Raw genomic sequence first — 10,976 nt, 5'->3', positions numbered from 1 at the left:
GGATAAGTCCTTCCCTTATATCCTTCAGAAGTAACCAACTCAGCCGGCACCTTGATCTTGGGTGTCCAGTCTGCAGAACCAGGAGAATATAAATTTCTGTTGTTTAAACTGAGGGTTGCTGGAGTGGTGGGGTGGTGGGAGGGAGGGGGTGGCTGGGTGATAGACATTGGGGAGGGTATGTGCTATGGTGAGCACTATGAATTGTGCAAGACTGTTGAATCACAGATCTGTACCTCTGAAACAAATAATGCAATATATGTTAAGAAAAAGAAAAAGAAGAAGATAGCAGGAGGGGAAGAATGAAGGGGGGGAAATCGGAGGGGGAGACGAACCATGAGAGAGGATGGACTCTGAAAAACAAACTGAGGGTTCTAGAGCGGAGGGGGGTGGGGGGATGGGTTAGCTTGGTGATGGGTATTAAAGAGGGCACGTTCTTTTGGGCACCTGGGTGGCTCAGTCATTAAGCGTCTGCCTTCGGCTCGGGTCATGATCCCAGGGTCCTGGGATCGAGTCCCACATCGGGCTCCCTGCTCAGTGGGAAGCCTGCTTCTTCCTCTCCCACTCCCCCTGCTTGTGTTCCTGCTCTCACTGTCTCTCTCTGTCAAATAAATAAATAAAATCTTTAAAAATTAAAAAAAAAAAGAGGGCACGTTCTGCATGGAACACTGGGTATTATGCACAAACAATGAATCATGGAACACTACATTAAAAACTAATGATGAAATGTATGGTGATTAACATAACAATAAAAAATACCGCCCCCCCCCCAAAATTTCTGTTGTTTAAGCTACCCAGTCTGGCGTTTTGTTATGGCTGCCCTAGCAAACTGCCATACCTTGGTTACCTGAAACATGCAGTGTAGGCTGTTCTGTGGTTATTGGTGAGCTTTAGCTGACACCCAGGCCTACACACTTATCCGGCATCTCTGATAGATGAGAGAGTCCTCTGCTGAGGCCTTTTGCCTGCCTTCAATTCTAGTCCTTATAACCACACCATCAGCAGGGAAAGCTGATGTGGCAGACAGAGTCAGACATGCAAATGCTCTGTGTGCTCCCATCTTGTGTCCGCCTCTCCCATCTCTTCCCCTGGCTTCTCTGTGTATGTTTTAAATTGGCTCAATACAATTATGATTTGAGCAACATAGTATGGTCTGTGAGCCTTTCTGTTCCATGGCCTCTGTACTGGCATCCCTACAGAGTGTTTGCAGACCTCAAGACATGTTTCCATCATGAAAGATTCCCCATGCCTCTCATCTTTTTTCATAATTCTGTGTCTCTACCCCTTTGGTTCTGCCTTCTATTCTTTTGTTCTTTGGGCAATAAATCCTGTTGTTATTTTATGTTTCTTCTACCCAATTGCACCTGAGGCTCACCCTGTCCTTAGAAATAGCATATATATTGCATTAGCATATAGCATTGCATAGCATATAGGATCCTTTGCTGGTGGCCTGCATGGTGACTTTTTCCCTTGGAGGTTCCCCTCCATGCCCCACCCCTCCTGCCCATGGCCAGACACACGGTCACCTGTCCAGCCTGCTGGCTTGGAGATGCGGTCCAGTAGTATAGGGAAAGCACCTCCATCCACTGAGGGGAAGAAGTCAAAGTAGGCAATATGGCTTCCCATTCCTACATTAGTAAAAAATGGTTAGACAAAGCTACCAGCATCCATTTGAGAAAGGACACTTAAAGCAAAACTCTTAGTTTCTGCCACCTTGGGTCTTTCTGGCAAAGATAAATAGGTGGTTAAGGTTTCCATTAAAGTGTGAGATCCACTGATTCAAAAAACAAAACAAAACAACCCAATTCCAAGACCTTTAAAGGCTGTTGAACTTGGTGTTATTCCTCAATACGCGACAGAGAACTTACATCTCCTGGATGCTGATGTTGTTACTGTTTTCAAGTCTGGAGAGAATTAAGAAAAATCTTGGGTAGCTACTGTTATTTCAAACACTGATTCATTTCCTGTTTGGTTGACTCCATGAAATACCATCTATCTCCAGAAGACACATTAGGTAACAAGCAGCCCTTCTCATTTTTCAGTGATTTGCTCATGACAAAGTCATTGTTTCTTTCTTTTTCTTCTACTCTGATGAAGACCTTTGCTTCTCCTCTGAGTGAATTTTCAGTAGCATTTGTACTAGAAATAGCCACCCTTTTAGGCTGGTTGAGGACCTCACGTACACTACAGTTCTTGTAAGCACCAGGCAGGAGTCCAGAGGCAGGCTTCTCTCCTGTGTGCCTGCACCACCTCTTAGAGGCATCACAGGAAGGCCAGTCATGACTTGAGCCTGCCCATCCATTTCAGCAGCACCTTTCCCTGCCATGACAAATCTCTATTTATAATGGTTGCTGCAGACTGCTACCATGCTTTGTTTAGAAAAGAAAAAAGCCTCTGTTGGAGTGTCTTTAGGAAAGAAGCAACATTTATTTCAGCAGAAACTTCATGAAACTTTTAAACACATTAGTCCGATCTGTGTGAAGGGCTGTGTGAAAAATCAAGGCACAGCTCATCCCGTGTGGGGGCAAGGTTAGCGATGGGTAAGAGGGAAGAATGGGCATGAACTTACATTCTTCCCCATGAATTGATAACTCCCTTCAGAAAAGGAATAACAAACAAGGATTCAGCCAAATACATCTTTCACAGATCCATTCTTCTGACTTTGAATTCTGCTAGCATGGTCATAAATAAAAAATATGTGATAAGGCTCTGTTCTCTTTTCTTCTGTTTTTTCTGGCTAAGCCACAAGCTCTGAATCTTAGCCTCCGGAGATACTGTGCTTTGGAAGAGAGATGAAACCAGTGCCAAGTGATACAGGGCTTCTCGTTCTAATCCTGTTACTTTCTGTGTGTTCTTGGGTAACTCTCTGGGCCTCATGCCCTCAGAACTCAAGGAGAACATTAGAGCTAATGACCCAATAAAGACGAGTATTTTATTTTCAACATTTTTTATTTTAAACCTTTTATCAGATAAAATTGCAACTATTCAGGGTTCCCCACAAGTCAATTAACTTGTATCACTCACACATTTCCCGTTCTACAAAAATGAAATTTCAGATGTTTTGATTTAGAGAGTACTGTCAGAGCTACCTGAAAATGGAGATATCTATTATTTGGATAAAAGGGTTTTTTTCAACCTCTTTTAAAGTTTGCTTTTTAAAAAAAATAGACAATTTGGATAATTGATTGTATTGATAAAGACTATTTTGCTTGCAGGTAACAGACACCCAAGCCAAACTACCAAGAGGAATCTATGATTGTTGATGTGTATGAATGCATTCTTTAGAAGCTGCAGACTACGGAATCCACAGGTTTGTTTCAGAGAAAGGAATTTATTGCAGCATATTATGTAGTGGATAGAGTTTCTGGGCAGGTCTAGGACCCAAGCTTAGATCCTACAGCCAGAAGAGATGCCTGACTAGACCATGGGACTCAACTTCTGAAAACACCACTGCTTAGGGTTGGGGCAACAGACTCTCCAGCGCAGCTGCTCAGAGAGCTGAGCCCCTGGGTCCACTCTACTTGTAGAAAGTCTGATCCCCCTGAGTGTGGTCACCACTCTGGGGTGCTCTTTACCAACTTCTATGTGTTCCGCAGGTGTGTGTGCCTGGTGGGACCTCGGTCACATGTGACACCTTCACTGCAAGGGAGTCTGGGAAATCTGGACATTAGTTTTCCATCCTCTAGATAACTGGATAGGAGTTGGGTGAGTTGTGAGGGTGCTAATGTGCAGGGCCTGCCCTAGCAGCAACCTGGGGCACTCTTCAGAATCCAAGGGAAGAAGGAGCTGGGCCTCAGGAACATCACCTCACATGGACACTATAGGGAAATGAGAAAATTCTATCCCCATGTTTCCTTTACCTCCTTCTTGGGCTGCTACCTTGGAATAAGACAACTCCAGTAGCTTATGAATTTTACATGTTAGGGTCCAAGTCCCAGAGGGGTCTAAGTTCCAGTTCCAACCTCCTCAGGAATGTGATGAGTTGTCCCAGCCAGGGTCAGCTGCCCACCTCTGACAGGAGCAGGGCCACAGTCCTGCAGGGAGCCGTTCATTTGAAAGCAGAGGAAAACAGTTTTCAGGAAAGGATGAGCACTGGGTGTTATACACAACTGATGAATTATTGAACACTACATCTGAAACTAATGATGTACTATATGTTGGTTAACTGAATTTAAATTTAAAAAAAAGAGAAAAAGATGGTTGCAGAGTGGAGAAGTGGGCTGGGAGTGTCTGGGCAAACTGGATGGTATCAAGAAGGCAAGAATTCTTGCTGAAGCAGTGTTACCCTTCAGTTCTTGTCAGCTGTTCTCAGTTCGGTCTCCCTGCTGGATAGGAGTGTGGCTTTCTTGGACTGGTTGCATGCTCTCTGTTCTTCCACATTATGGCTGCTGGGAACAAAGCAGAGTGATGGGCTGGGCAAGCTGACATCCAGCCCCACTGTTACCCTGACAAGTGGCCTTGGGCAAGCGACTTCAGTTCTGTCTTCTCTGTCTGCAAGATGAACTGGCAATGACTGCTCCTCTAGACACCATGGAATTTAAAATAGAGAGGCAGTAACCTCCCTCCACGGCATCCTGAGCTTGATAAACAAGGACCCACTGGAAAAACAGCAATGAATGAGTCTAATTGAGCACCCAGTTAGTAACCCAAGAGAGGAACAGATAGTAAAAGAACACCTAGAGCTTCCAGATGACCTTGGGTCTCCAGACTCAACCTCACTCCTGAAACTTTAAAAATTTAGGAGAAATTTACATAACAAAAAGTAACCATTTTAAAGTGACCGATTCAGTGGTATTTAGTACATTTACAATGTTATGCAACCATTACCTCTATCTAGTTTCAAAATATGTTCATCACCCTAAAAGGAAGTCTATTATACCTATTAAACGATTGCTCGAATTCTCCAATCCCCCATCCTCCCAGTCCCTGGCAACCTTCCACCTGCTCCCTTGTCTCTATGGATTTACTTACTCTGAACACTTTATATAAATGCAATCAATCCATGAATGGGATATGTGACCTTTTGTCTGGCCCCTTTCACGTATGCTTTCATTCAGCATAATGTTTTCAAAATTTATCCACATTGTAGAGTGTATCTGTGCTTCCTCCCTTTTTATGGCTAAATAATATTCCATCAAATGTACATAAGCATAGTTTGTTTATTCACTCATCCATTGATGGACATTTGGGTTATCTCCCACTTTGGGCTATTGTGATTAGAGCTGCTATGAACATGAGTGTGCATGCACATGCTTGAATATCTGTTTTCAATTCTTTTGGGTCTATACCTAGGAATGGAATTGCTGGGTCATATGGTAACTCTATGTTTAACTTTATATGGAACTGTCAAAATGTTTTCCACAGTGGATGCATCAGTTTACATTCTTGCCAGCAGTGCACAAGTGTTCCAACGTCTCCACAACCTTGCCAACACTTCTTTTCCTTTTAAAAAAATTATAGCCATCTTAGTGGGTATGAAGTGTCACTTCATTGTGGTTTTTCTCTGCGTTTCTGAGAACCTCTTGAAGTTATAAACACTTTGTCCTTGATCCTTGAGGAGAATCCTGGCAAACAGAAGATGGACTAAAACCCTGGTAGCAGAGCAAATATTATCCCAATTCTCAAAACAGAGGGAAAGGTGGGCTCCAGAAACTGTAGTCTTCAATTCCCAGCCACACCTGAGAAGCATGAGTCATCAGAGGAAAAAAGGAGGAGCATGGGGACCCTGTTTCCCTAGTGAATGTGTGCTTGCGTCATTGCGGTAGTGCATTTTTACCTCAGTGTGGAGGAGGGCCTGAAGCTAAATTTCACAAAATTGAGGAGGACCTCCTGTGACTGGGTCCCCCAGAGTTTTAATCTCTCAGATTTGTCCACACTGCACTGGAAATGTCCTGCACCATTAGACAACCACATTCTAAGGGTATTATCAGAGTCTAACCGACCTGGGAAGGGATATATCCAACTCCAGTGAGCTCTAGCTTTCCAAGTGGAAGAAGAGCAATAGCGAACTCCAGCACACCCTAGTCATCCTGTTCTACATCACGGGGAAGATAGTAACTGAGAAACTCCTGTGAAGTCAACAGCCCAGAGGCACGGCCTCACTAAAAGACTGAGACTTAATCAGAGGACTATAGAACACTTTGCCTCCCCTTACACCTCACCACCACATTACTAAAGGCCTATTTACAGCCATTCCTTTTGTCTGGTACATCATGTCTGGCTATTCAGGGGGAAAAAATGACAAGGCATACAAAATTACAAAAATAAAAACAAAAAACCAATAATCCTACAATATGAAGAGACAGAGCTAGCTTCAGAATGAAACATGGCAGCAATGTTGGAATTATCAGACCAAGAATTTAAAACAACTATGATTAACATGCTAAGTGCTCTAATGGTTAAAGTAGGCAACACACAAGAACAGTTGGGCTTTGAAAGCAGAGAGGTGGAAATCATAAGAAAGAACCTGAAAGAAATGCTAGAGATAAAAAACACTAATGGAGATGAAGAATGCCTTTGATGGGCTTGTTAGTACACAAGACACAGGTGAGGGAAGAATCTGTGAGCTAGAGCATATATCAATAGAATCCACAAAAAGCAAAAAGCAAAGAGAACAAATACTGAAAAAAATAGAACAGACTATCCAAGGAGTGTGGGACAAATACAATAGGTATAAGATATGCATAATGAGAGTACCAGAATGAGAAGGAAGAAAGAGATGGAAACAGTATTTGAAACAAAAATGACTGAGGATTTCCCTAAATTAATGTCAAATACCAAACCACAGATCTAGGAATATTAGAGAACCCCAAGCAGGATAAACGCAAAAAACAAAACAAAACAAACAAACAAAAAAAAAACAAAGCCTGCTCATAGGCATGTCATTTTCAAACTACATAAAATCAAAGATAAAGAAAAAAAGCCTGAAAGCAGCCAGATTTAAAAAAAAAAGACTTTTCTTATAGACGAACAAAGATAAAAATTACATCTGACTTCTCAGAAACCATGCAAGTAAGAAGAACATGGAATGAAATATTTAAAGTGTTGAGAAAAAGGCTCTCAACATAGATTTCTGTATCCTGGAAAATTATCCTTCAAAAGTGAAAAAGAAATAAAGACTTTCTCACACAAAAATGAGGGAATTTCTTGCCCATGAATCTGCCTTGCACAAAATGTTAGAAGAAGTTCTTTAGAGAGAAGGAAAATAATATAGTCATAAACTCACATCTACATAACATAAGGAAGATGTTGAGAAAAAAATAACTGAAGGTAAAATAAAAACTTCTATTTTTCTGAATATTAATTGAACTAGCAGATAGCAGTTTGTTCAAAATAATAATGGTAGCAATGTAGATATGTATGCTTGTGTATATATAATACATATGCTTATATACAAGTGAAATGAATGACAGCAATAATACAAGGTATGGGAGGTCGGGATTAGGATTATTTTGTTATTAGAAAGAATTCACACTACTGTGAAATGGTATAGTTTTATTAAAAAGTGGACTTAAATTAGTTGTAAACATATATTGCAAATCCTAGGGCAACCACTAAAAAAGGTTAAACAAAGTATAACTCGTATGTTAAGGAAAGAGAGAAAATGGAATCATAAAATAATCAATTAAAACCACAAAAGGCAGAAAAAGAATGGAAGAGAAAAATAGGAGCAAAGAATAAGGGCAACAAAAATAAAATAGTAATAAATATGGTACATATTAATCCAACTGTTTCAATAATCACTTTGAATGTCAATGGTCTATATGAACCAATTAAAAGACAGAGATTATCAGAGTAGATCAAAACATAAGACCCAATTAGAAAGACAAACACCATGTGATTTCACTCATATGTAGAATTTAAGAAACAAAACAAACGAGCAAAGGCAAAGAGAGAGAGAGACAAGCCAAGAAACAGACTCTTAACTATTGAGAACAAACTGATGGTTAGCAGAGGGGAGGTGGGTGGGAAGATGGATTAAGTAGGTGATGGGGATTAAGGAGTGCACTCATCATGATGAACGCTGGGTGATGTATGCAATTGTTGAATCACTATATTGTACACCTGAAATATAACACTGTATGTTAACTATACTGGAATTAAAATAAATACATAAAACATAAGATCCAACAATATATCGTCTACCAGAAACCCACTTTAAAGACACATATGTAGTAAAAGTAGGTGGCTACAGAAAAATATACAATGCTAACACTAATCAAAAGAAAGCAGGAGTCGTTACATTAATTTCAGGCAAAGCAGACTTCAAATCAAGGGAAGTTATGAGGGACAAATAATAATGAAGGGGTCAAGTTTCCAAAAAGACATAACAATCTTAACATGTATATACCTAACAACAGAATGTCAAACTATGTGAGATAACAACTAATAGAATTGCAACAATAAGTAGTTGAATCTATGATCATAGTTGGAGACTTTAATACTCATCTATCATAAATGGATAGACCCATCAAACAGAAAATCAGTAGGGTACAGTTGAACACAACAACACTTACAGTCAACTGAATATAATTGACATCTATAGACTATTTCATTTAACAACAGAGAATGCACATTCTTCTCAACCTCAAATGGAATATTCACCAAAACAGACCACATTCTGGGCCATAATACATCCTTAACAAATCTGAAAGAATAGAAATCACAACATCTGATCTCAGACCACAATGGAATTAAACTAGAAATCAATAACAGAAAGTAACTGGAAAATCCTGAAATATATATAGATCAAACAGCACATTTCTAAATAACACATGGGTCAAAGAAGAAGAAATCTTAAAATATTTTAAACTAAATGAAAATGAAAACATAACTTAAAAGAATTTGTGGGTACTGCTTTCGCTGTACTTAGAAGGAAACTTAAAGCATTGAATGCATATACCGGAAAAGAAGGAAGATCCAACATCAATAATCTAAGCCTTCATCTTAGGATACTAGAAAAAGAAGAGCAAACAAAGTAAGCATAAGAAAAGAAATAATAATGATTAGAGCAGAAATCAATGAAATTGAAGATAGGAAATCAATAGAAAAAAACTCAACAAAACCAAAAGCTGGTTATTTAAAAAGATTAATAAAATTAATAAGCCTCTAGTCCGGCCAACTCTCTTTTTTCAAAAAGAGAAGGTACAAATTACTAATATCAGAAATGAAAGAAGGGGCATCACTGCAGATCCTGTGGCTATTAGAAGGATAATAAAGGAATACTATGAAAAAAAAATCTACACTTACAAATTTGATAACCTGGATGAAATGGACCAATCCTTGAAAGACACAATCTACCAAAAGTCACACAAGAAGAAATATATAGTCCAAATATGTCTATATCTATTAAATAAATGAAATTAATAACCTTTCAAACAGGTTCACTGGTGAATTCTACCAAACATTTTAGGAAGAAATGATACCAATTCCCCACAATCTTTTTGAGAAGACCCAAGCAGAGGGAATACTTCCTAACTTATTATAAAAGGTCGGTATTACCCTAATGCCAAAACCAGACAAACATATTACAAGAAAAGAAAACTACAGACCAATATCTCTCATTAACATAGATGCAAAATTCCTCAATAAAATATTCACAAGTTGAATTCAACAATGTATTTTAAAAATTATATACTATGATCAAGTGGAATTTATCCCAGGTATGGAAGGCTGCTTCAAAATTTGAAAATCAATCAGTGTAATCTACCACATCAACAGGCTAAAAAGAAAAATCACATCATAACAATAGGTGCAGAAAAAGCATTTGAGAAAATCTGACGCTCATTCATGATAAAACTCTCAATAAACTAGGAAAAGAGGGGAAATTCCTCCACTTGATAAAGAATATCTACTAAAAACCTATAGCTAACATTATATTTAATTTTGAGGAACTCAAAACATTCCCACTAAGATCAGGAACAAAGCAAGGATATTCCCTCTTACCACTCCATTTCAACATTGTACTAGAAGTTAAAGTAATGCAATGAGACAAGAAAAGGAAATAAAGGCATACAGATTGAAAGGAAGAAATAAAATTATCTTTGTTCACAGAAGACATGATCATATATGTAGAAAATCTGAAAGAATCAACGAAAAAACTCCTGGAACTGAGTCACTGCAGAACCAGAGGAGGAGAGGAGAGGCCTAGAGAACACCAACATGAGCAAGTTGAAATCATTGCAGAAGGATAATTTGTCAATTTATGATCCTCACACAATCTAGTGAAAAAACAGCAGTAAGTTAGTGTTGCAACAGACATTTTTTCCCCAAAACCCTGAACTTTATATTTGAGAGAGTGTAAAAGGATCATTGAACAGGAAGAAGTAAGAACGACTATACAATAGTTACAAGGATCCTCAAGATGAAAATAAACTTGGAATAGATGATATACAACAGTCCTGTGATGACCTGGCACTTGATCCAGCCAGCCAGTGTGTTGACTGTTGCATCGAAGTTCAGAGCAGCAACACAGTGCAAGTTTCCCAAACAGGAGTTCTTGGATGGTATGACATTGAAACCTAAAGGCCCAGATACCCAAGATGAAAGAACCAGGATGATTTAAGGACTTTTACCAGTTTACTTTTAATTTTGCAAAGAATCCAAGACAGAAAGGATTAGATCTAGAAATGGCCATTGCCTACTTGAATTCAGTGCTTAAGGAAGACTTAAATTCTTAGACTTATGGAATAAATTTTTGTTGGAACATCATAAATGATCAATATCAAAAGATGCTTGGAATCTTCTTTCAGATCAATAGAACAGAATAAAGACCCCAAAAATATAGCCACATAAATACAGTCAACTGATCTTTGACAAAGGAACAAAGGCAATACAATGGAGCAAAGACAGTCTTTTCAACAAATGACACTGGAACAACTGTATACCCAGATGTAGAAAAATAAGTCTAGACAAATACTTTATAAGCTTCACAACAATCAACTCAAAATGGATCATAGACCTAAATGTAACATGTAAAA

General features: G+C 39.0%; 1 pseudogene; it reads left to right on the top strand.

Annotated features, from left to right (window-relative positions):
• The first annotated feature begins 10,158 nt into the window (after window positions 1-10,158).
• On the top strand, window positions 10,159-10,756 carry LOC112839960 (DCN1-like protein 1 pseudogene; annotated as a pseudogene).
• The last annotated feature ends 220 nt before the right edge of the window (window positions 10,757-10,976 follow it).

The sequence above is a fragment of the Callorhinus ursinus genome, unplaced genomic scaffold (assembly GCF_003265705.2).
Source record: "Callorhinus ursinus isolate GAN/ISIS: 27379988/994484 unplaced genomic scaffold, GSC_fseal_2.0 scaffold47, whole genome shotgun sequence".
NCBI lineage: Eukaryota > Metazoa > Chordata > Mammalia > Carnivora > Otariidae > Callorhinus > Callorhinus ursinus.
Note: the sequence above shows the minus strand (reverse complement) of the source record. Positions and strands in the feature narration are given on the sequence as shown.